Below are 21,756 nucleotides of genomic sequence, written 5' to 3'. Positions count from 1 at the left end.
CTGAAGATCATCTCTGGGGAAACAGCCCCTTTACATAAAATGTCATTAACCACAGTTTATCAATGTAAGTGGCTTAAGCTCACACAACTGCTAATAATGCCATATGTCTTATTGTTTTAATGGCATAGCTGTTTCAATTGCACTTTAACATGGTGTTTTTAATGGTTTTGTTTTAATTAACTTAGAACAGAGCAAAAGGCCCAAAATACCCAGTCTGAGAGGAAACAAACCAAATGAAGTAATGCAGAAGAAATATTTGAGGAATGATTAGTTGACAGGGCAGAGGGTGGATGGGTAGACAAATCATGTTAAAAGCTATAGAAGAGTAACCAGTGATATTCTAGAGATATAAAGCTTGTATGAAATGTTAAGAGTAGGAACAAGTAATGAGATAAGGCAAAGAAGAAATAGTCTGAGAACTTAGTTCCTATTTAATAATAAAAAAAAAATTTTAAAAGTCACTGGAAAGTTCTAGATTCCCTTCCAAAAATAGAGGTTGATAAGTATTTGGAACCAGATAAATTATCAGGAAGTGAACAGTTATCAAAAGACAAACAAATGAACAAACAAACAAAAAACATGAAATAATACAATTCATCCAACAAACTTTGCCTGAATCCATGATATAGATTCTCTCAGTTATTGACTCAGTGATGCTAAGAAGAGGTCTCATGTTGAATTAGGGAACTGGTGAAGGTTAAGGGTTCATGTAAGATAAATTTTTATAAAGAGAATGGTAATGGTAACTGAACTTTCCTGGCATTTGCTGCAAAGACATGTGCTCAGGTATACGCTGGACTAAAATGTTCTCTCATGTGGGAAAACTTGCCTGTGCATCATCCAGAGCCTAAAAGGATACACATTTCCATGGGACCCAAATGTAAATGTCCACATTCACCAGCAAAATACAAGGATATTAGTTGCTTCACATCATCAGTTCTTGGTATTGCCACTTTTGCTTTATTCCTTCTGGGGTTTCTGCCACAGTATCTGTTTGTGGTTTTAATTTTCATTTTCCTGTGAATAATGATTTTGAGTGTGTTTTCAAATACTCGTGGGCCATAAAAGGTATATAGACTTTTATGACAGACCAGTTAAAGTTTTTCATCCATTTTTTAAGCTGTAGTATTTGTTTATTTTCTTACTGATTTCTATAAGATTTCTTTATATATTCTAGATGAGTCTCGTGTGTGTGTGTGTGTGTGTGTGTGTGTGTGTGTGTGTGTGTGTGTGTATGTATTTAGTAGCTTGAAATCAGCCATGGTGGGAATATTTACACTATGGAAATTGGCAGATGCTATGAATGAGGACTTTTTTTCCCTGGAGGGCAGTCTGTTAAACAGTTAGCAGCGCATTACTGATTTTTGTCCTGTGGTTATTGGCAAAGCAGCTGAGGTGGCCTTGAACCTTCTTGTAAACTGATTGAGTTGTTATAATGTAACAGAGGCCTCCTTTCTCTATTCTGGCATAAACTTCCAAAAAGATTTGACCAATCAAACTCTGGAAGAGGTGGTTCCCTCTCCCAGAGTATCTTAGTTGTTTGTACCCTTGCTGTGATCTAGAGACTGATCTCAGCATAACTCCTAAGTCTGCCACTAACTGGTATGACATTTGGCAGATTATTTATGTTCCCTGAGCCTCATTTTCTTATCTGCGAAATAGGAATAATAATATCTACCTCATAATATTTTTGTGGGGATTAAATGAAATATGGTGTATAAAGTATTCAGCATAGTATCTAGCATAGAGTAATCTCTCATGTATAAGACAAACTTCTGTAACCTTCAGTTCCTTCATTTATAGGATGAAGATAAAAATGCTTCATTAGCCAGGTTCCAGTCCAAATGGCAGAAGCCATGTCAGCTGGTCCAGAGGGAGGTTTTATTTTGGGAACTAATTATGAATGTACTGGGAGAGCTGAAAGGACAAACAAGAGATGGTGAGGCAACCCACCAGGAAGCTCCTCCCACCCATGGGGCTGGAGGGGTAAGGACACATGGCGTTATCAAAGCTCTGGAGCCTGGGATGCCTAGTAAGAGTTTGAACAATGGAAGGGACACAGCCACTCTTGAAGGTGACTGAAGGGACTGGGCAGAAATACCCAGCACATTCCTTCTTCCTACCCTCTCATCTTCGCCAGTTTTACCCTTGCTAAACCTAACTGAAAAACCACTTGGCAAGAAAGCTCGGGCAGTGTGACTTACAGGGTTCACTGCCCTGCAGTATGGAACAGAGCAGGGGAAGGACCAGAGCAGAAATGGATCTGACAGCAAATAAGCAATGACCAGCACAAGTGTCACTATATTAATTTATTGTCAGGGTTAAATTTTAAAAAAAAAGTATAAAACAAAACACCTAGAACATATTACGTGCTGAATGATAGTCTGATAATCACAGACTTTCCAGTGCTAAAATTCTAAGATTGCGTGAGTTTAAATCCATTATTCAGAGATATGGCTAATATTTCACATTGGAAGCAGGATGCCACTTCTCAGAAATTTGGCACTTTGTATAATTCACTTTCTGACTCTTTGATACCACTCCTTCCCTAAATTCAAAGCTATTTTCCATTTTTAAGCATAGCTTATATCATCATAATGCATTAACTATTTGGAAAACAAGGAGATCATAGTAATTACCCATATGCTCTCAGACAGAAAATAATTAATCTGTTTATAAATATAGCTGATTAAAAAGCATATATATATATATAAATGTATGTTTTTATCATTTATATAGGCCTCTAAGAGTTGTTATTGATACTGATAGCACCTGAAGAGCTAGCCCCTTTCCCAGGATTTTCTATAATCAGATATTATACATTGGGCCAGCCAGTTTAAGTAGCTAGAAGGTGGCCTCCCATAAACACAATTGCTGTTTCTTTTCAGAGGTATCAATTCTGAATGCATTTTGTGCAGTGAAGTGAAATTTGCAGTCAATAAACAGATTATTAAAGGATGAAGTATAATGTATATAAAGTGCATATAAACCCTCTCTATTCCGCTAGTCCAAATAATTACTTCCATTGGTATACTTCTAGCAACAATGAAATGCAGATTAGGTCAAAGATGGTGAAACTATGTGGAAGTAACTTGGTAACTTCGGGAACTATGCATTCAGGAATTCTGACTACACATGTGGGTTATCTTGCCTCTGAACCTTCAGCCCCCACCCCCACCCCCACCCCCCAAAAAAAAGGTCACAGAGTGGTTTTTCCCTCTCACAAAGGCCTGCTCTGTTTTATAGTCTACTTTTAGTTTGGATGCCAAAGGAAACGCTGGATGGTATTTCAAAGTTGGCTAAAATTTTTCACAGAAAAGTTTTGGGCCTTTCACTAGTCAAATAAACACAAAAGCTCATCTGTTTTTCATAATATTGCTGCTGGAGTCTTTATCCTAAGGTTCATTGTATCACCTTTTTATCTCTAGTCAGGATAAGAAATGAATGTATATTGCAATTTAATTTGTTTAGGGAATTCATTTTGTTTAATTTGGTTTTAAAATACTGACTGCAATCTAGTATTGCCAAGCGATAGCTCAAACTCCTTAATAGCCGTATCCAGAGAGATTTCCATGGTGAAAATGGAGGGAGAGGGGAGGTAGATATTGATAATATTTAAGCAAATAATTTTAGAAAAGCCATAGAAAGAACCAAATTATGTACAAAAACTCAAATTGGAATTAGAATTCAAAGCAAGGTGTCAGTGAATACACTGCTCCTAGATGGCAGACAGAGGGAAGAATGGATGAGCTCCAGCTTTTGAGAAACTTAATTAAAGTTATATCAAACCTGGGATTCTCCTGAAAGAATGTGTACTTACTTTAATAAAGGCTGTTTCTCACTGAGAAGCAATTCTAATTTTGAACCAGGGTTGCAATTCTGTGCTGAAAATGGCCTTTCTGTGAGATCTTGCTCATTTTTGCTAACACAATATATCCCCACCCCCAGGACCTTTCTCTGGCATCCAGACAGGAGAGCATTTGCCAAAACAATGATAGGAATGCTTGGAAAACCATAGCTCTTCTTTGAACTTTGTTACTATGAGCTATAGTACAACAAAAATCCAGACCAAGGGCAATGCTAAGATAAGACGAAAACCACATTTACCACCCAGATAGGAAATTCTCATTTCCAATTTTAAGATTCTGGTAGGGACAGAAAGCTGATCAGTGATTGCCAGAGTTCAAGGTCAGGGGAGGGTTAGACCACAAAGGAGCAGCAAAAGGGAGTATTTTTGGAGTGATGGATCTCTTTTGTATTCTGAGGCTGGTGGTAGCATTTGTCAAAACTCCCAGAACAACATGCCACAAGGAGAGAATTTTACTGTATGTAAATTTAAAAATAAACAAACAATCATTATCAACTTATACATTTTTTAAAAGTGTGTCAGTTTACTTTCTGTTATATGTGTCCACCAGTAGACTTGACATCTAACTGGTATTTCTCCACCTCCCCAATACGTTTCAAAGTGTAAATAGCAAACCAGTTGAGCAAATGCCCATCTGGTTGTTTAATCTCCTTTTTTTAAATAGAGAAAAAGAAGTTGCCTTTGACTTGAAGAAAAACATGAAAGAGTGTTGGTGACTCCATTCCAGATCTGATCGGACCATATTAACTTCATCAAACAATACCTGAAAGTAATTTCATTTTAAAGCTCTAATTACTATTTTAAAGCCGCCTTCCCTCCCATCTTCCCTTAGTTTCCTCTCTTTCTCAGGTTTTGCTATGATGTTCTGATTTCTTTTCCAAAACAAACAAACAAAAACAAAACTTTGGGAACCAAGATCTCAAATTAATTATGGTGATGAAAAGAATTCAGACCTGGGAAAGAATACGCTGATGGTGGGAGAAATGTGCTGATGGAAAAGCTTCACACAGAAAGTTGGTGGATGTTGGGAGGGGGTGGAGTTGGTGGTGTGTGGCTCCTTTTTTTCTTTTCTTTGCAAGATTGCTGTGAGTCTGAAAGGGGAGAATAGTGAAGGAATGAAGAGAAAGATACACTAATCTTACCTTACATTTGTAAAGTGTGTTATAATTTGCAATAATCTTAGACTAGCTCCTTAAATACTTCCTCAACTCACTAACATAGGAAGGGATCATGTCCATTTTATAGGTGAGAACACTGTGTCCTAGAACAATGAGTTGCCCATGGTCGGGGGCTAGTATGTGGAAAGCTTGTGCTTGAGCTAGGATTCCTGGTGTTAAGCACTGGCTTCAGTCTACAACCCATGTAGCTTCTGCCAATGTGAGTCCAAAGCTACTGACACAGTGTCACACCCAGTAAAATCCTTGCCAGTGGTTGCCCAGAGGGGGTGGGTAGGAAGCAAGGCAGCAATCCCTACTGTGGGCTTGCCTATTGGGGATGGTGCTGCAGCTAATTCTATGTTGATGGGTTCATTCTTATTCTTTTAATTTGGTCTAGCAAAGCTACAGAAATTGGTAGCTCACACTAAAGCAGTGTTCTCTCAATCAGAGGCCACCTTCACAACAGGCAGCATCAAATTGAAAATCCAAGCCCAGGAAATAGTGCCTGGGATCTCATTTCCCATGTGTTGAAAGAGAGAGATTTGACCAATTCCAGGATGAACGTGTCAGACAGGACTTCCCTCATGAGGCAGAAGGTGATTAACTGCAGATAAATATCTTTATTTATTCTGTGCCTTGTTCCACAAATGATTTAATAAGGCTAACTACAAAAGCAAAGATATAGTCCTATTAACCAAACATAGTTCAAAAAAGATGGCCCCCAGCACTTCCTGAGAAATTTCCTCAAGGGATTTTGGTTTTGCCAAATGTTGTGTGTTTTGTTTTCTGTAGTGGATTCAGTATTTCTAAATACACTTCAAAGTATAAATAGCAAACCATTTGAGCAAATGCCCATCTGGTTGTTTAATCTCCTGTTTTCAAATAGAGGAAAAGAAATTGCCTTTGACTTAAGGAAAAACATGAACAGCGTTGGTGGCTCCATTCCAGATCTGATTTGACCACATTAACTCATCAAACGATACCTGAAAGTAATTTCAGAAGAGGGATGGTCCCTGCACATAAGTCTTCTTAGACCCCTCCAGCCTGTTATTTTCTGATATAGCTTAGATCTTTTCCTTCAAAGCATTTATAAAAATCTCCTTCATTAGGCTGAAATGCCAAGGGGACAAGGAATAGTGTGTTTGAGCCATGGTTGGATCTGTGTATATATCTCCAGTGGCTCTCACAGTTCCTGACACGGTATCAGTTAAATTAATAAAAGGACTGGACTGCTATGGAGTGCACATAGCTATGTTCCAGAAAATCCATACTGCCTTCCCTTGTTAAGCCAGAGACTTTTCCTCCCTCCTTTTCATTCCTCACTTTGTGCGGTAGGAAGACTAGTGTCGTGTGAGACAGTTCTAGATACATGGGCAGCCCACCAGGGGTGCATGCAGCAGGGAGAGAATATAAAGCCACTTTTCTATCTTAAGAATGAGGAGAAAGGTTTCCTCTTTCGAAACTTGGGGATGCTGGAAGGCAAATATTGGAATGATTATCCCTGTGTTTTCCTCCATTTTAATGTAAGAAACTTGATTTCCTGAGAAGTAAAATGTGCAATATGTTGTGGAAAGAGCACTAGGTTTGTTGTAATGGGATCCTAAAAATATCAAAGCTGGAAGAGAGACCATTGTGGCCAGTGGTTTTCTCTTCACTGAGTATTAGAATCCCCAGTACAGACTGAAATCAGTGCCTGTATGCCGGAGCCCCACCTCTGGAGATTCAGATTCAATTGGTCTCTGTGGTATTTTGTCACTTCACGCGTCCTCAAAGCTCCTCAGGTAATTGATCTGTGCAGCCAGGTTTGAGAATGATGAACGTGAACCCAAGGTTTAAGATGCATTGGTCCCTTGTGTTGGCTGTCCAGCATCTGGACCTGGGCCCTGTGCTCAGGGGATCCTCCACCTGCTGAGTTGTGGTGGAGGCAGCACCTTTCCCCAGGTTCCCCAGCCTCCCTTCAAGCTAGAGAAAGGGCATGAGAGCCTGAGAATGAGGCTTCTTACATCAGATGCTCCAGCCCTAGATTTTGAATGGGAACTGGACACACTGGTACACTGAGGCCACAGGGAACTCTGTGCTGTTAGTGGCTGTGACACCAAAAATGACTTTTCTTGGGCAACAGTGCGAACAGGTCACTGCAGCATCAGTTTCAGCAGCAGCAGCAATAGCCTCATCACGTCAATTTCGGGGCATCATTTCAAGCTTGTTTCTGACAAGCAGCCCCCAGATCCCCTTCCCCAGGTCTCCCTGAGAGAATCAAAATCCTTCAAAGTATTAAAGTAAATAAATGCCTTCTCTGCCTAGATCAGCTAGACACAGTTTCTGTTGCTGTAGAGGGATCTTGAATACTAAACATGCTTTCTTCTTTAGGACTGTTTTTCTTGGAATCTTATGGTCCTGCAGGGACCTCAGGAGCAATACGGAGAAGACCAAGTTAGCCAAGCCTGCAGTTCTCTGGGTTCTCTGTCTCCTTCAACCAAAGCCGCTCAACTTAACGTAGTCTTATGAAAAAGGGTTTCTGCTGCCTCCCAAAAAATATAAGTTGGGAAACTACATTTGGATGACAGAGAAGATGTTCTTTACTCTCTACAAAATTCTGTTACTTTTTCTAAGCTCCCTGGATACCAAGATAGAGCTGTTCTTCCAGGCTTGGGCGGAAGATTCAAGGAGTAGAGTAAGCCAAAGGGACTGCCTGCTTCTTCTCCAACATTCAAAGTTTGTACGGCTTAATTTGTACCCCGAGGTCTGGAGACCCAGTAAAGATCATATTTCTGCCACTTCTTAGCCACATCACCCGGACGAATACCTCATTTCTACTAAAATTAAATTCCCTTTTCTGTAAAATAGAACAACTAATAATACTCTTCTGTCAACCTCATATGGTACCTGGAAGCCTCACATGATGTAATAAATTTAAAGGTATAATAATTAAAGTCATGTTATACCATTATAAGTTATTCTATACATGCGAGATGAAATCATTATTACTATTAATGTCAGCATGAAATTTTAAGTTAGTTGTTGAGTTTTTTTCCTGGATATAAATGAACTAAACTAGTTTATCCTATGGAAGAAAAAGTTGGTTCTTCTCTCAGGCGCATGTATAGTCTTATATCATAGGTTTGTGGTTAAATTCTGATGCGATACTGAAAACTTATGTAATCTTTATGATTCAAGGGTCTATAGACCTTGAATGACTTACTTCCTTTGAGTATATTATTTGCAAAGAGATACAGCAGTAATAAATATGGTTGAAGGACAATGATCCTTCTATTTCCATTCATGTCAATTTGTATATTTATAATTTTACACGTATGTCAAAGAGCAAATTTTATGAAGCACCTTCAAATACAACACCATGTGATTCTATGGTTACATATAGGTGATTGGCATGGGCTGTTAGTGCCCCGGTTATTAGCCTGAGTGCTTGGACCCTGCTCAGTAGTTAAGAAGCCATTGGAAATATTTGAGAAGATCCTATGATAACAGCACTGTGTTAGTACTAAGAAGTAAAGATTAATAGAATATTAACAATTAAGGAATTAGAAGGGTAAACTATAATTCAAAATTCCCATTCAAAATGGGAAACTGAGACAATGGCGTTGTCCATAGAAAAAGAGAGACCTGGCTGGGTATTTTAGATGAACCTTTAGAACATGTGAAAGTCTTCAAACATGGACAAAATGAAAAGAGGAACAGTGAATACAGAATATTCTTGATTACTATCCACTTTTAACCAGTGCCACCTGGTGGCTTGTGAACCTGTTACCACTATAGGAAGAAACCCTACTAATTCTGGGTTTTGCAAACCTAAGTAGGGTTGAAGCAGAATAGAAAAACACACTGACCTGTATACCAGAAATCTGAGTTTTTAGAGCACAGGAGTTAAAGACCATGTGACCTTGTGCAACATTATAACGTTCGTAGTTCCTAAAAGTCCTCTAACTGTAATGAATTCTCATGAAATTCATAGCCAAAGCTGGAATCCAGCAAGATTTCTGATGTGGGTTAAAACTACGGATCCCATCATATATGTTTGAATCACTCTTTTCTGTTTCCTTTTGATTCTATAAGCTTCACATCTCTTCTGAATTACTGAGTAATGGAAGACATAGGAAGCATAATATTTAAGGAAAATAATACACAGGCAGACCAAGTCGTAGTGAGAAAGACAATGAAAATGGGTGACCCAAAACATTCCAAGGAATAACTTCATAATTATATTTTTCTGAAGCAAATTATGATATAGGGTGCATAACTGCTGCTGATCTTGATTATGAGAGTGAATATTTTCTTTCAGGGCCAGCATTCCATCATCCATCTTTTTATCGTATCCCCAAAACAACAGGCAGTTGTAAGATTTCTTGATACCTTGCTAAACGCCTCCTGCTGTTTGGAAATTCCACCCTACTATCTACACATTTCTTTCAGAAACTCCTCCTTCAAAGATTCCTTATGCTGGAAAGCCTTCTAAAACTCTCTCCAAGCACAGACAATATTTCTCTCCTCTGTGCCACCAAGGGTTGCATTTTGTTTTCATCTTACAGTATTCTTATCAACTCCTCATTATATGCCTATCAAAACAATGTGCATCATATCTGTTTAAATGCCTATCAGTATCACTGTACTTTGGCCTTCTTTGGATCAGACACTTTGTCTTTTCAGTTTTGTAGTCCAGATAGTCTTTTGGTTGATAGCTGCTAGATACTGCCTCTTTCACACACCCAAGGAGGATCATTCTGGGAAGAAATGTCTAAGCATGTGATAGACGTAGACACCAGGTTCTATAAGGGAAGGAAAACTGAGTTTATGTAAACATCTGCATGCTCGGAACACCCATGGACCGCGAGCTCCTAAGTGATTTCTTAGGGCCTCACTCAGGATGCATAGGTAGAGTTTGCCAACAAGTAGGTTTTATCATGAAGGTTGCCCAGAGGTTTGGCTTTTTCAGCAGGGATCCCTTTACTGACAAAATATAGTTTCTAAGGCTCTTCCATTTTTCTACAGAGGGCTCTCCATCTTTGCCCAGGCAGGGGTCTAGCTCCTGACTGCCAACCAGTGCTCTGGAAGCAACGCATGAGAGGATGTCCAGGAAACCTTAAGTTAAATACGCAGAACATGGGGGAAAGACAGATCATCTGAGGGAAAGAAGATTAAAAAGTAAAATAATACTATTTCTAAGAATCTCAAGTGGATAAAAGAAGGTATTTTATCCATAAAGCTAGGGTGCTATGAAAAGGGAAATTGAATATATAATAGCCAAGATACATGCAACAGAAAGTTTAGAGGAGCTCCTCAAAAATAGAGTAAAAAGGCAAAAAAAAAAAAAAAAAAAAAAAAAGGAAGAAGCAGAAGAGGTCGAACCAAATACATGGCATTATGGAAAGATGTGATGGAAGGGAACCATGAGCCAAGGGACTTGGGTGGTCTCTAGAAGCTAGAAAAGGCAAGAAAATGGATTTTCCCCTGGACACTTCAGAAAGGAGGGCAGTCCTACCAACACCTTGATTTTGGCTCAGTCGGATGCATTTTGGACTTCTGACCTCCAGAGCTAGAAGATAATTAAACATTAACTGTAAGATAATGTTGTTCAAAACCCCCGAAATTTACAGTAATTTGTTACAGCAGCAATTAAAAATTTTAAAAGACCATATGCATTTATTATTGATTCTCTTCCTTGGTTGTTTTAGGGTATTTAATCCAGTTCTGGTGTCTTTGTCCCTAAGCCCTGATCCCCAGGAATCTGCCTTTCCTGCAAGATACGCTCTCTGCTTTCCTAGAACACCCAGCCACCTCTACTCTCTGTTCTTGGAACAGTTTTAACTCCTTGTTTGATTCAAGTCCCAGGCTGCAGAATCAGCTCAGACTCTGGCTGTCCTCACTCGCGCCCGCTCTTCACTCCTGATGAAAACAGCATTGACCAGGATACAAAACCGCCTGAGATTCTTTAACGTCTTCACACAGACAGAGAGGGTTTCACAGGATGGCTTCTTTTTTCTCCTCGGGGCTCAAATGCGCTAATGTGTTTTCAACATGTGGACAACCGTTAGTTACCTTGACTGAACTCTCCATGCACAGTTTTAATCAAAAATGCCATCAGTCACGCAGCTCATCTCCCACTAAATCCTTGATGATAGTCAGAAAAACTATCCTACTGGAGTCCAGTTCTTGCCAATCCACAAACAATGTTAAGTCAGGGTGTTCCTTTTAGAGTGGCAAAGGATTGCAAAGAGTGCTGAAACCTGGGCTCCTCAGCCAGAGATCTAAGGGGAAAAGAGTAAGTGGGTCTATCAAGAACATAAATAATGACTGAGAGAGCCCAAAGCAGACTGCTGAGTGTAGTGGGCCATTAGTGATGGGGGAGACACCAGGAGAGACAGGCGATATCCTGCAGAGGCAGGAATCTGCAAGAGGTCAAGTTCATTTGAGTTCAGAACCTAAGTCATATGAGAAAGTACCTGACTTAACAGCGATTTGTCCCAATTACCCATTTCCCTCTGACCTAAGACTGAAATCTAATTATACTCAGCATGAAAGGAGACCTGGTGGGCATTTAATATCCCAAACCCCTCTCTGGTCTCTTTATAGAGTACTAGGAGGTGGCCTGCAAATGTCAACAAAACGTGTAACCAGGATTTTGTATCAGGCTGGCAAAACTTTATTTTAGGAGACAACCAAACTGTCAGGGATAAAGAACAGACTCTCCTGTCTCCTCTAATTCTCCAAGGTTGTTTTTATTGAAATGGAAATTTCCAAGGCTTTCTGCAGGGCTCACATGTGGATGAAAGAGCAGCCTCACCGGCAGCAGAACTATTATCATCTTCTCTTGTTCCTGAACTCAGCACTTGGCTGTTCATTAATTAACGGTGCACCCCATGAGCTTAGCATTTCCAAACTGTGGGCTCCTAAACCATCCTTCAGTGAACAGTGTCGCCTGCGTTAGTATTGCTGTTCCTGGCTGTTACGGATTTCTAATTATAATTGTATTCATTTTTCATTGAGCACATGTATATTGAACTTCTAGTGAAATGAGCCACTTTATTAGATGTTGTGGAAGGCACGGAGATAAATAGAATGGAGTCAATGCCTCAAGGTACTGAAAGCGGGCAGCTGGGGTGACCCATCGAGGAAATGTATAGTGTGTGACCACCACCTTGGAGTTAAGAATACAAACCCCAAATTACTCTCCTCTACCCTACGCCTTCTATTTTTACCATCTGTAAAATTTTTTCCTTAACAAGTTTAATTGCAAAATAGAAGGTTCAAGAAATGTTTGGGCAATGCTGTAAGACTGTGGGATACTGTGGTTGGTGGGTTAACCCTCATGGTAACCTTATGAGGAAAATGATTTACTTCCCTGTTGTATATAACCTGCATTTCGCAAGTTTTCATAATACTTTCACAAATGAGCTTCTAATAATTGTCTATAACTTACGTTTTACTTGCTGTTGCCTAAACTCACCAATGAAGGACTTCAGGAACATGTGTATTTCTAGTCAAACAAATCATCATCATGTAAACGGGGATCAAGGCTCTTCACTAATGGTGGGCCCACACCGCTGGCCTAGCAAAGCCTACAGTTGGGATCCCTGCTATACAAAGATGAAGAAGTGTGGGCTCTATGAGTTAGTGAGTTACCCAAGGGAACACACTTGTACGGCAGACCTGGATCATACTTTGCACTTTTGACTCCATGTACCATGTCTTCTTTCTGTGTTAGAGCTAATCGATCCCTTGTCTAAATACAAAAATCACCTGTTACCCCACTTACGCATATAACTACAGCCTTACACAATCACACATATTGGTTTCCTGGCAGATAAGCTAGAAATGCTGTGATTGAGTACCAGGCTAGGAAAGAAGGTTCAGGCAGAGGAGTGCCTGAAATAGGCCTCGTGAGACCACAGGGCAGCAGTCCCCGAGGGCAGCGAACCCCAGGGACGCCCCCCCCACAAGGAGGGGGCAGTGCCAAGCATGGGCCTCACTATTCGCCTGGGCTGAGCAGAGTTTAGATGATATATTATGTACTTACTTAGTATCTAGTAACATCTAGAAACTAGACCACAAACTTAATCACTAAGCAGATATCCGTGTAAATATTAACCTATTGCCCATTCTGTGCTAGGCACGTATACCATTATTTGCTGACTTCCATCCATTCATGCAGTCTTCTCAACAAGCCCTTAAGTGTCTTTGGGACAAAGAATATTCCTTGCTTCTTCTACTCCCTTACTACTTTGCTTATAATTCATGATTAATAGATTTTGTTGTTTCCAATTCCAAATGGAATGGAAATTCAGCCATTATTAACCAAATGGGTTTTCCTGGCATCGGGTCAGGCGCTTCCTTGGGAGGCAAATTCTGTGCACATGTTACAATGAGTAACTGTGCAGTCATTGGTACGGTACTGTTCAGCTTCGCTTTCCTTCTGTGAACACCAGCGGCTGCATTTTATTTATTTATTTTGTGTGTGTCGTTTGCAGGATTAAAGAAGCCAAACTCGCAACTTCTTGGAGAAAGTGCTCATTTACTGCAGCTGAAATATCTCTTCTTGGAAGGCCGTGACTTCAGAAAGGTGAGCACTTGACTTTTTCTAAAGCAGTGAATATTTCATCTTCCTTCCTTTCGACGAGTATTGAGTCACATATTATTCCTGCCCAACGCCCAGTCTGTTCACCCTTAGCTCCTTTTTCCTCTCTCATCTTCAAGTGAGGGCTTTGGATTGCACAGGAATCCTAACTGTACTATCCATTTTACTCTTGACATTTCTATGAGCTTCAAGTACCCCAGGAGAATTCTGTTTCTCTGTGTTTACCAACTGAATTGGAGTGGACAGAAGGGCACATACCACACACCACTCACAGGAACTATTTCTTATGATCAGTAATTTTAAAGCAATATACCTCCTCAGGCTCTTAAATATGTCATCCCGGGAGCTGCTGCTCCCTTTCCCCATCTCCTTCATCATCCATGTGTCAGCCATGCCTTAGGCTTGCTGGGCATCTGCTCTTTACCAGCGGGGCCCTGTCAGCCCCCAGCCCCCAGTAAAGTCCTCTGAGGACTGAATTATGGAAAACACAGGCACCCACAGGGGATACAGTCCAAAATATTTTAGTTCCCAGCTTGGCCAAAACAGATAGCGAATTAACGGAAGGTTGGCTCATTGTGGGCCCTGTTCACGAGCATGATAGTATTGAAAAATAAAAATTAAATAACTTCTTCTGCTCCTATGGTTTCTAACGTGCTCTGGATAGCTCAGAATGGTGGTTTTGTACATTTTATGTAACCAGTCATCTTTTTTTTTTTTTTTTTTTTGAGAGATCACCGTGGACTGGACATTTTATATAATTCTGGTGACACTTTGATGAAGAAGGCATGGGCTAGGCAAGGCAGTAGACTTGTTGGGGGAGACAAACAAGTAACAAAACAAGATCACCAGAGCAGTGTGTGGTTAGAACAATGTAAAGCTGTGTACCAGGAGGGGCGCAGAGCAGGGTCCCTAAGTGCAGCCTAATGGAGTTTGGAAAAGGGAGACCCAAGAAATTCTCTGGAAAGAAGGGGCACCTACATAGAGGGTTAAAGATTGAATAGTTAGCATCTTTTAAAGAGGGAGGAGATTGGTAGAAAGGAGAAAAAAGATTCTTAATTCTTTTGTCCTCTAGCAGGTGTGTATTATTAGCACACCCTGGGAAATCTGTAACTACTGCTTCTTCAGAATTCATTACACCTGGTGAATTCCACGGGCCTCTGCCCCCATATAATTTCTGTGCATTTGCTTAATTAAGACACTGTGATAGACTGGGCAGACATTTGCTGGCAGTTAATAATCAGCTGGAGGAGCTTAAGTCTTGAAGCAAAGCTGTGAAAATATGCACTTATATTTATATAAAATGTAGTCAAATTGTTACCTTTTCATGTCTCCATCACACAAAAGTTGAAGAGACACATTGTTGTAGTTGACAAGCTGCATTTATGGTTTTGGTTCTTTTCTTAATCACTAAAAGCCATCCACAAATAGTAAACAGAAAGAGAGAAGCACACACTCTGAGGATGACGGTTTTTCTTTTGCATTAGATATTTGGAATTCAGGTTAACTTTTGTGGGGACAGAACCCCAAAAAGCAGTTTCCAGGCTCTCAGCCTCACATAGACAGGTGCTGGCTCAGGTAGTAAATGGCCAACTGTGATTGCATGGCCATCAGCTGTGGCTAGTTGGCCGTCAGCTGTAACCAGTGAGCCATTGGCCACTAATATAACTGCTGTGGCTACGCTAGCAGAGAGAGGGAGAGAAGAAGAGAAGAACGGGGGCTAGCAAGAAGATGGTGGCTGGGCTGGCAAGTGTGAATGGCGGTTTGCGGACAGTGTGGATCCAGCCTCCAGTGAGAGTATAGTGCCGCCAGAGAGAATATAGTGGTATGACTCCCCCATCTATGGCTCCGTGGGTGTTCCTTTTTGGCCTCACCATATCCTGTGTTCTTGTATGGGGAGCGGGAGCAGAGACCCCACAGACTTCTCTGCACGACAAATGGCGCAGCGAGCAGGGTCTCCCGCACGACAACTTTGGAGAACTTTCCTAAGAGTGACTGCTAGTAAATACTGGGATTAGTAACATAGATTTGTGGTGCAATCATCATAAATACATTTACAAATGTTTTTATTTAATCAAGATAGGTTTGGCGGACTTCTGCCTAGAGATGGTGGAGTAGGCAAAATGAGTCTGGTGATTGTCTTATGAATTGTTTTAAGTTCATCAAGCCAAAGGGTAATAATTGAATTATGCCCAGAAATGACCATCTAGTATGGGCTATTTACTGATAGTGAATTCTTAGGAGATGCCAGGTTTTGCACCAAGGGTTTTCTATGTGTAACAGTGATAAGGCTTTGGATATATTTTCTGGTTTAAGTTCTCTTATGGGAGGACTGATTTCTTTCCTTGCACCCCATCCCACTATTTGGACTGAACCATGAGTCTTAAAGGAAGTTAGGAACAAGGAGAAAATTATGAGAGACAAGTTCCATTCAGACAGGAGGAGAAGGGAAAAGCAAAAACAAAAAGAACTTACCCCTTCCTGCCCTGAGATATCATAGGAAAAAGAAGTAAAGCAAGGCTTTGCGGTAAGCTTAAGGTTCACATGGCATTTATTGGGAAGAGTCGGGGGGGTGAAAGGAAGATACCTGTGCGTTGCCACTGCCTTTGTTTCTAGGCTCTTATCCTAGCTCTCTGTCCCTTCCCAACATGACAAAAAGCATGAAGTACATGCAGATACTTCTCTTCCCTTATATACACAGCAGTACTATACACAAATCTAGTGACTCTGCATCTGCAACATGAGGGCTTCAAGACTTCTCAGGTTCAAAGTGGAGGAAGCTCTTCACCACTCACGGCATGTACTTCCTCACACTGACACACTGGCTCTTTCCTCGTGCTCCAGATCCAAAACACAGGCTGTATATAGTTTACGTCCCCTCTCCCTTCGATGAACACATTGCCCAGGCACTTCCTGGGTTACAGAGCTCCATAGGCAAAAGCAAGAGGGAACATTTAGGGGAAAGCACTTGCAAGTAACAGCTAGGGAACACTCTGGAAGATCTCCAATAGCTCTGTGACTCAGGAAGTAAGTGTTGGACTTCCAGCCTCCAGAACTGTGAGCAAATACATTTCTGTTGTTTAAGCCACTAGTCTGTGGTGCTTTGTTATGGGAGCTCAAGCTGTCAAATGCAAACATATATCCTTCTGTCATTTCCAGCCCTGCTGTGGATTGGATTTTGCATGATGAAACATAAACCTCTTTTTTTTTGTTTAGCCACTGAGATTTTAGGCTTTATCTCTTAAAACAGCTAGTGTTTACTTTTCTAATGCAAAGACCAAGCAGAGCTAATCAAGTCTGTGATATCCCTTTTCTCAAAGTGTATATAGGCTGGAATTTATGCAAACTTTGCCTCAGTGCAAAAGATTCCTTGGGTCAGTTCCACAGATTATTCAAAAAAAGAAGAAGAAAGGAAGAAAGAATAGCTAACATTTTTGATTTGGTTACAGTGTACAAAATATCTATCTATCTGTCTATCTATCTATCTATCTATCTATCTATCTATCTATCTATCTATCTACACACACATTATGAATTACGAAATGATTACCATAGACAAGTTACCCTATCGCCTCAAATAATTATCTTTTTGTTTTTCTGTCTGTGGTGAAAACACTTAAGAACTACTCTCTGAGCAAATTTCAAGTACAAAACACAGTACTGTTAGCTATAGTCATCATGCTGTACACTAGATTCCCAGAAACTTTCATCACACAACTGAAATGTGTTTGGTCAATATCTCCCCATATCCTCACCCCTGGTAACCACCATTCTACTCTCTGGTTCTATGAGTTCGGTTTTTTTAGATTCCACAAGTAAATGAGGTCATATAGTATTTATCTTTTTGTGTCTGGTTATTTCATTGAGCATAAAATTTTCTGGGTTCATTCATGTTGTTACAAATGGCAGGATTTCCTTCACTTTTAAGGCTGAATAACATTGTATTGTATATATGTATTTGTGTGTGTGTGTGCAGACACACACATTTTCTTTATCCGTTTAGTCGTTGACAAACACTAAAGTTGTTTCCATGATCTCGGCGATTGTGAATAATGCTGCAGTGAACGTGAGAGTACAGATATCTCTTTGAGATACTGATTGCATTTCCTTTGGATATACACAGAGTTGGGATTGCTAGATCATATGATAGTTTGTTTGCCTACTGAAAAATGACTAAAATGAGAAAGCTTGGAAGCATCAGTCACTTCCAGAGGTTGCACTAAAAAGGTGTCCAGAAGCCTTTAACTTTGAGAAGAGTTATAAAAAGCTGTGCTACTTTTTCTTCCTTCTAACTTCAGGCCATCTCCCAGGGCCAACCTACTTCTCAAAGGTAAGAACACGAACATAGAAAAATGACTTCTTATCACCCTACCAGATTATCTAAATGAATTAAATAATTATTAAGTTTTAGTTAGCCAACATACTGCTTGAGCTTGAATTATATAGACCACTGTCTACTGTCACAGTGCCTGGCAAAACATAGGCATTCAGTCATTTTTCTTTTTTTTTAATGGACACATTTTATTTGCCCTTTCTGAGCTCAACAAAGGGAGTAATCAAGCAAACAGGTTTAAGCACACTTTGAGGGAAGCAATATGGTGCATGGCCCTGGGGCTAGACAAACTGGGTTCAGTTGCTGATTCTGTCATTTACTAACTATGTGACCCTTGGCAATTCAGATAACTTCCTTTAGCTTTGTTTTACTCCTGTGCAAAATGATATTAATAATAAATAATGTCTGTAAAATGAAGTTTAAGAGGCTACATGCCTTCTAGTAATGGTCCAAGCATTTGTCCCAGGTCCTCAATTCATGTAGCTGATGTTTTTATCTTTGGAGTTGCCAAGGAGTAATTCAGAGACAGAAATCCTCAAAAATACCTGTCTGGAAAGGTAGTTCCAACACTGGTTTCCCAAAGGGAAGCTACAGAATGTTTGGTTCTCAGCCTGTACAGTTTGATAGAGTGATGAATTATCAAGATGAAATCCTATAAAACTGAAGGCTGTTAATATGTGTCATCACTTTATTGAGAACCTAAAGGAAGTGACTAATAATGCATATATACATATATATACACATATATATGTATATATTTAGAGATTGCTTCAATATAGTTTCTGTTAATTATTAAATTAGCATTTGTATAGTTTATATAAAACCTGCATATAAAAGAAGCAAAGTTTTATCCTTGGTCTACAACCAGACAGTTGTGGACAAGGTAGTTTTTAGAGGAATCTCATAGAATAAGAGGCCCTAACTAAACTACCATAAATACAATTGGAATGTGTTGTTGGCTTTTGTTAAAACTGCTGCTTTGCTACTTAGAAAGTTTATATTCAGTATGGTGTTAATACATAGTGTTCACCAAACTATCTCTCTATGGAATCTGCCTTCCTGTTCAAGTTAGTGTGCCCTGTATTCATGCTAAATATACCACCCCGCGTTAGTTTCCTCAGGCTGCTGTAACGAAGTACTGCACACTCTAGGTGGCTTCAAACAACAGAATTTTATTTTCTCACAGTTGTGGTCAGAAGTCCAAAATTAAGATGTTGGCAAGGCCGCACTCTCTCTGGAGGCTCTAGGAGAGAAGCCTTCTTTGCCTCTTCCAGTTTCTGGTGGTTCTGTGGAAGGACCACTCCAATCTTGTCCTCCCTCTTCACGTGGCCTTGTCCCCTGGGTCTCTGTGCCCTTCCCTCTTTCTTTAAGGACACCAGTCAGCTGATGTATGGCCCACTCTAAATCCAGGATTATTTAATCTCAAGATCCTGTTTTACATCCTAATTATAGCTACAAAACTCTGTTTTCAAATAAGGTCACTTTCTGTTGTTCGTCGTGCACATACATTTTGAGGGACTCTGTTCAGCCCCCTCTACCTCCTTTCTTTTTAACTCATTTCTATTTGATTAATGATGCCTAAGGTTTACTTGGTGAGAGTAACATCTATTGTTAATTACTGAGCCTCCCATTAGTAAAGGAAACATGGCCATCCGCAGGCAACAGTATGGGCCAATAGAAATCCTACCTCTTTACCCATGTTGGGGGTGGGGGATGAGACATACAGACAATAAATATGCTTTGAGGGTCTATGTTTTCCTGTAGCATCTGTATATTTCAACCTTTACTTTGAGCTTCTTTGTATCTTATTTTTACATTTTAGCTTAAGCGAATATTTTATTACCTTTAATTTACCTTTTTTTACACCAACTAGTGTGTGTGTGTGTGTGTGTGTGTGTGTGTGTGTGTTTGCACGTGTCTTTTTCCTAAGAAGGAAAGAAATCAAAATTTAAAAGTTAGGTTAGCAGGGGGTGGCCGGTTAGCTCAGTTGGTTAGAGCGTGGTGCTAATAACATCAAGGTTGCCAGTTCAATCCCCACATGGGCCACTGTGAGCAGCGCTCTCCTCAAAAAAAAAAAAAAAAAAAAAAAAAAAAAAAAAAAATTAGGTTAACAAAAATGACTTTATTAAATGTGTATCTGGGCATGGAGCTAAGGAATAAGAACAATGATGAATAAAATGTATCCCTGCTCTCAAGTGCTCATAGACTACAAAGGAGCCTGCTACCTTCCAGCAAAACCAGTCAACACACCATAGAGAATGTTTCACTCTGAGAGGTCCTCCATCTTCACCAATTATGAAGGATCTGAGGGTAATAGGAATTTTGTGGAAGAAAATGCAAGAAGGTCATTGCTGCTGGATCTGAGTCACCATGACTGCCAAGCTTCTGGGGACACAAGAGTCTACTCTCAGAGCAAACTCTGGCTACAAACAGCCTTCATCCATCTTTCTCTGTCTAAACTGTCCTCAAAATAAATTTCTCCCCTTTATGAATCTGCACTTTGGGAGAGAAGTCTTCCCAACTTGGGGACATGACTATGTTAAAGAAACAATATTTTTAATAAATTTCCATATATTCTTTCCTTTTTGTCACCTTATCATTAAATAAAGCTTTTGTGTTCCTTGGTCCTTCAAAGTCAGTTCTTTGCCTGAATGCAAATGACTCACGGTGTTGGATTGTTCCCATAAACCATAGGGCTCTCTTCTCTTGTATTATTAGATCTTCTATGATTCTCCACATAAATGGGCAGTGCAGAACAGAAAGCTGCTTTAGCTGCTTTCTCTCTCCATAGGACTTGGCTGGTCCAATTTTCCTTCTTGCTTTGCTGAGATGGAGTTCAATGTGTCAAATCTAAGATGCATCCGAGGATTTGTCTTTCCTACCTATGCCTTTAATTGCACTTTACTCCTGTTATTGTTTTCCATTTAACCTAATTTCATAATGTATATAATGAAATGACATGAAAAGAGATTTAATTTTAGCCCTCTGAATCCGGTTGGTTTGTTTACCATTATGCATTTGTTTTTTTGTTTTGTTTTGTTTTGTTTTTGTTTTTTTTTTGCTTTCCAAACACCACATTTTTTGGTCATAAGTGTTCTGGATCACATGCTGTTATGCATGTATATTGATGAATTATACTTCCTTGAAGCTGGTGCTAGAGCAAGTTCTACGAAGTCGGAAAATTAAGTTTGCTACCTCATCTAGAAAAAGTGCTACATATCTCATTGCTGAATATCACTAAAGTCATCTTTGAAGTACTCCCCTTGGGAAGCTATGCACCAACACCAGTGCCTAGTCCACCCTTCAAAGCAATTTTGGAACTCTTTCTGGAACGGCCATCAGAGCTGTCATCGTATTACCCTTGATGTCCTGAATGTCATCAAAATGTCTTCCTTTCAATAGTTCTTGTATCTTTGGGTAAATAAAGAAGTGAGTAGGGGCCAGATCACGTGAGTAAGGAGGGTGTTCCAATACAGTGTTTGTTTTTTTAAACTGGCTAAAAACTCCCTCACAGACAGTGCCATGTGAGCTGGTGCTTTGTCGTGATGCAAGAGCCATGAGTTGTTGGCGAAAAGTTCAGGTCGTCTAATTTTTCATGCAGCTTTTTCAGCATGTCCATACAGTAAGCTTGGTTAGCTATCCAGTTGACACAAAGTCACAATGAATAATCTCTCTGATATCAAAAAAGTTAGCAACATCATTGCCACGGTTCGTGAACTTAATTGTCAGAGCTCATTTGGCAAAGAATTAAAAGTCATTACACCACTGAAAAGAATCTGCACAATTATAGCTGTGAACCACTGAAGGTGCT

The 21,756-nt window shown here is 39.9% G+C and overlaps 1 long non-coding RNA gene across 2 annotated transcripts in view; it reads left to right on the top strand.

Annotated features, from left to right (window-relative positions):
* The window catches only part of LOC109458701 (uncharacterized), a 256,457-nt gene that overhangs the window by 4,056 nt on the left and 230,645 nt on the right, over window positions 1-21,756 (top strand). The window contains exons 2-3 of one of the 2 annotated variants that reach the window (XR_016019616.1): window positions 13,509-13,600; window positions 20,142-20,519. This is a non-coding gene — a long non-coding RNA (uncharacterized LOC109458701). Of the gene's footprint in view, window positions 1-13,508; window positions 13,601-20,141; window positions 20,520-21,756 lie in introns of those variants that run through there. The other variant, XR_012497479.2, reaches the window with a different exon arrangement.

The sequence above is a fragment of the Rhinolophus sinicus genome, chromosome 17, assembly GCF_057876585.1.
Source record: "Rhinolophus sinicus isolate RSI-liver-muscle chromosome 17, RSI-T2T, whole genome shotgun sequence".
NCBI classification, from domain to species: domain Eukaryota; kingdom Metazoa; phylum Chordata; class Mammalia; order Chiroptera; family Rhinolophidae; genus Rhinolophus; species Rhinolophus sinicus.
Note: the sequence above shows the minus strand (reverse complement) of the source record. Positions and strands in the feature narration are given on the sequence as shown.